The sequence below is a fragment of the Octopus sinensis genome, linkage group LG15 (genome assembly GCF_006345805.1).
Source record: "Octopus sinensis linkage group LG15, ASM634580v1, whole genome shotgun sequence".
Classification (NCBI taxonomy): domain Eukaryota; kingdom Metazoa; phylum Mollusca; class Cephalopoda; order Octopoda; family Octopodidae; genus Octopus; species Octopus sinensis.
This window is the reverse complement of record NC_043011.1, coordinates 57612933-57618739: the sequence shown is the minus strand read 5'-3', so window position 1 is coordinate 57618739 and position 5807 is coordinate 57612933.

Below are 5807 nucleotides of genomic sequence, written 5' to 3'. Positions count from 1 at the left end.
ATATTTGTGTGTGTGTATGTGTGTGTGTGTGTGTGCGTGTGTGTGTGTGTGTGTGTGTTGTGTGTGTGTGTGTGTGTGTGTGTCTGTGTGTGTCTGTGTGTACATAGAAATAAAAATAAGCAGAAAATAGTTATGGTGCTCAATGTTTGGTAGTGCATACACGGGTTTACGAAAACGTCATCATTGTTACATATCGGTTCTAGTAACATTATACAATGCTACACTCCACCTTATCGGTGTTCTGCAACAAATACAATAACAGATGTTAAGGCTCCAAATATATTCGCTTTTCCCGTTATGCAAATTATCAACAGCATCGCACGTCACACAATATAGGAGGGGGACAAAAATATCATATCATAGATGTATGAACGAGAACAAGCGTCTCTAAACCCAAGTAGATACGGCCAGAGAGGAAGAGAGGAGTAATAAATAAACAACATAAAAATCATACATATCTTCATTGTTATTGAAAATCAGAATATAACAACCTCATGAATTGGGAGACCACGTTTCACGTGGGAAATACATTTCGAATTAAATTCAATAAATTCTTGGAAGTGTATTTATCATTTTACCTTAGATGTCGTTAGAATATTCGAAAAGTATATCTGGTAATATCCCGTGCTGACAATATATGTATTTGAAACTTAACGGGAAACAGCGTTTGACGGGGCTGTAATGTGAAATGGCATAAAATTATATGAGCATGTACAGATGTCAAATATTTGCATATCTGCACACATGGAAACGCAAATTCTTACCGACATACTCTCACCCAGGTGCACGCACATACGCAAACTACTTTATGTAAATATACATACATTTATACATACATTACATACATATGTATATATATATATATTTGTGTATATATATATATATATGTGTATGTATATATGTATGTGTATATATATATATATATATATATATATATGTATGTGTATTTATATATCCATATATTATATATATGTGGGGGGTGTATGTATGTAAGTATATACTTGTGTGTATACGTGTGTGTAAGTTTGTGAAAGTATATATGATATATACGTTAACATATGATATACTTGCAGTCAAAATTTCTCTATATTATATGAATAAAATCATGTATGCAGGCCTATACGCAATCATGCTCATAAATTTGATATCTATGTGTATATAACTAACTATATATTCGCAAGAACATACGCCTCTGCATGTATTTATACTCTCACAGAAATATACAAATACACACACACACACACATACACACAAGCACAGATGCATATATATATATATATATATATATATATTATATATATATATACGCAAAGACACATTTTTCTTGAAGCTTCACGAGTGTTTACAAACAGATGATCGTGTGTACATTTTTTGAAACTACTCAGAATAGACAAGTATAAGGGGAAGAAGAACCATGATTGATACGGTTAAAAAGAAGCACGAATAAATGACACACACGGGCAAGGAAAAGACAGAAGAATCATGAGGAAAGGAAATGCAAAAGAACGCTAGAAATGTGTGCGACCATCAATGGAATAAGGAAGTCGGAGAGAGTGAGCGGTTAACAGGAGCTGAAAGATATGGCTTCGACGTAGGTGTAAGATATTTGTACATTACATTTTCCCTGAATCAACTGTTTCCAGTGTTTATGTGGGCGTGTATGTATGTGAAGATTTTCATAGATGTGAGTGTAGTGTGCGGTTGCTCTAAGAGTCTATGAACACATACACACACACTCGTTAACACACATATATAAGTACATATAATTATGCGTGTTTATATTATAATCATATACATACATATATGTGTGTATATATATATATATATATATATATATATATATATATATATATATATATATATATATATATAATTAATTAATAAGGGTGAGGAATTAGATACTAATTAATAGTATACCTATTCAACAACAGTGGCCCAGTGCACCGAGAAACCTGGATTATTATAATATTTTATAACATATTATAATATTTTATACAAAAATAAATAAGAGAGTGGTCACTATGTGGCTCACTCTAGCACTAGTAATAGATCCAATAGGTTTCAACCACAAAAATACATGTTTCCCATGAAAGTCAGTACGATTGTTAGCTCACACGAAACAGGGCAATAAAAAATAACAAAAATACAGATTATTATTTTGGGACAATTGTTTCGCTATTAATGAATTAAATGTAATTTTACTCACAATAACCACAATAACTCACAATAACTTGAGTGGATTTCATCCAGATAGTTTTGGCTGAGGAGCTACAAGTGAGTTATTGTGAGTAAAATTACATTTAATTCATTAATAGCGAAACAATTGTCCCAAAATAATCTGTATTTTTGTTATTTTTTATTTGCCCGGTTCGTGTGAGCTAACAATCGTACTGACGTTCATGGGAAACATGTATTTTTGTGGTTGAAACCTATTGGATCTATTACTAGTGCTAGAGTAGCCACATAGTGACCACTCTCTTATATTTATTTTGTTATAAAATATTATATATGTTATAAAAATTATGATAATCCAGGTTTCTCGGTGCACTGGGCCACTTGGTGTTGAATAGGTATACTATTAAATTAGTATCTAATTCTCTCACCCTTATTAATTAATTATAATTATCTGCATTTATTTCTAAATGTGGTATCTGTTTCCGTGAAAGTTTGGCGCGCTGTTGGTAGGGGCATTTGAATTATAACGGGATGTAATCAATTGAACCACACGTGTATTTATCGTTATGGTAAAATCTGGCGTGTGATTGAGTGGATTTCATCCAGATAGTTTTGGCTGAGGAGCTACAAGTGAGTTATTGTGAGTAAAATTACATTTAATTCATTAATAGCGAAACAATTGTCCAAATAATCTGTAATTTTTGTTATTTTTTTTTGCCCTGTTCGTGTGAGCTAACAATCGTACTGACTTTCATGGGAAATGTATTTTTGTGGTTGAAACCTATTGGATCTATTACTAGTGCTAGAGTGAGCCACATAGTGACCACTCTCTTATATTTATTTATATATATATATATATATATATATATATATATATATATATATATATATAATATATATATGCATATATGGATTTGTATATATGGATTGTATGCATGACACAGTTACGCCTCTCCATTCTCACCTTCCTTTTCAAGTGGTACTTGAAAAAGTTGATGAGCGATTGACCAGAGAGGTAAGTGTTTGTCTCTAATCCTTTCGCTCTCGAGTCCACCACACACATTCTTTCACCATGGCCACCAGTACAATGAAGACTGCCTTGCCTTCCCAGTTGAGGAAAGGTGGCGCAGCAATTGCCAAGATAGACTCGGCCGATAGGCAGACTCGTCCCACACGTGGCAGCAGCCGTTCGGCATATGCCCACAGGTCCGAAATTGTTGGACACTGCACGAAGGCGTGCAGAACGGTTTCGTCGCTCTGACCGCATCTCGGGCAAGTCGGTCCAGTGTGTCTCGAACCGTGCCTGTAGAGCTTATCCCGAACTGGTAATGTTTCTCGATAGCACTGCCAGGCCAGGGTTCTTTGGTGATTGTCCATAGGTCCCGACCCGAAGGTTGTCCTGAACAGGCGGGTCAGGTGCTTCTCGTCCTCGCCTAGATTCTGCCCGAGAACGTCGTCGCACCTCCTCTCCACTAATCCTCTATAGAATGCCTTTGTTGTAATGAAGTCGCACAAGTTTGGTCTCGGATGGCAGAGTTGCTTGAGAGGAACGCGACGCTCGCGGTAGATGGATGTATCGATAGATAGATAGATAGATAGATAGATAGATAGATAGATAGATAGATAGATAGATAGATAGATAGATAGATAGATAGATAGATAGAGATAGATAGACAGATATGTATGTAGTATGTATTTATGTATTATGTTAATGTATGTATGTATGATGTATGTATGTATGTATGTATGTTATGTTATGTATCAGTGAATGTATGTATGTATGGCATGCATGAATTATGTATATATGCAAGTATGTATTATGTATGCATGAATGTATGTATGTATGTATGCATGAAAGTATATGTATGTATATTTTAGATAGCCACAGGGAGAGAAAGACAGCCAGCCAGATAGATAGAAAGCGAGACAGATAGAGAGAATGAGGTAGACAGACAGAGAGTTGCTTAGTATAACTCAGATTATAGTGTTTTGCTGAGAGAGTAAAGATAACCAGAGATACATTATTAGTATTTCTAGCCATTCGGCAACATGTGTCTATAAATAAAAATATATACGAAGTAAGTGGGATACAAATCTGAAAGTGAGGGTTCCCTTACATTTGGTTTATATTCCTACTGTGTAACAGAATTTTATATACGATTTTAATTATGATCATTTGAAGTGAGATGCAGTATATACTGCAATGAATGGAATTACATTCTCGGCCTATCAGAAAAATACACCATATTAATACAACGACCTATCTATTAAACGCTATGCAAGAATTATTCTTTTTTTGTTCTCTTTAAGACAAGAGTAAAATAACACGAAGTAAGAAAGATGCAAATTTATGGTTGAAATATTTTAAAATTAAAAATAAGATTTTGTTACAAATATTTCATGATCATTTGAAACAGATGGAATCTACGGCTGCGGGAAACACTGAAGCTCCAAATCTCACAACCCACAGCTATTTTCATGCAGGTTACCATAATAACGCCGCAAAAATTATTTATTACGTACGAAAATATAGAAAACACTCTTTCAAAGCTGAACGGACGTTGTAAAATATCGATTACTGATCGATTCATGTCGTTTTTGAAAATTAATGAGTGGACAAAATTCATGAGGCAAGAATGTGTATATTTTGTATGATTAACGATCTGTATGTGTGTGCTAGTATTTTCCTGGTGTGGGTTCTGGATATATTAGACATGAGTCAGGTGGCATCGATAAGGAGAAGTATGAAACACATTTCATTAATGACGAAAACTCTGAATTAGAACAATGAATACCATTCTCATTTGGACGACAATATTCTAAGAAAACTCCATTTCGATATTGTTTTTACACGGAATTCAAACATTGAACACCATGATGCATCAACCAGGACTCGGTACTAACCACTACGGGTGCGGAACGTATATGTGTGTGTGGCGCGTGTGCCTGCATGTGTCCTTGTGAGCGTGTGCATAGCAGATAGTCAACATATGAAAACGCTGCTGTAATCAGCCATTTTGTTCACTTGATGACTTGATAACAAATGAGATTCATAAAAACGGCGAAGCAACCCTAAAGGGAAGCAAAAATAATAAATTCTATTAATATGATGTTAGATAATTGAAGAGAGATATTAGAATTGTATCAAACAGAGACTTTACAAATAGTTGTAATTAATTGTCTAGACACGGACAAATGAAAGAAAATTTAGAAAGGAATATTACAGATGAATTAGATTAATGTCTGAAGCAGCTAAATATGAGAAAATATTAAAAAAAAAAGAATGGTAAAAGTTATGATAGCTACTCTCGATGTTCAAGTAGTAAGTTATATTATTCTCAACTGGACGGTAAGTAAATTAACAAGATTATACAGGAAAACAAGAAAAATAATGATTTCAATTAGATTACCCAAAGTTTCGACACGGAAATATTACATTAAGCAGGAATAAGCCTTCGCACGCGGGCAGAATCGTTAGCAAGCCAGGGGGAAATGCAGCTAAACATTTTGTGTGTCTTTACATTCTGAAGTTCAAATTCTGCGGAAGCCGAATATTTGGCCCCCTGTGCCAAAATATATTCCCTACCCAGAAATTCCTGGCCTCGTGTCAAAATTTGAAACCATTGTATTGA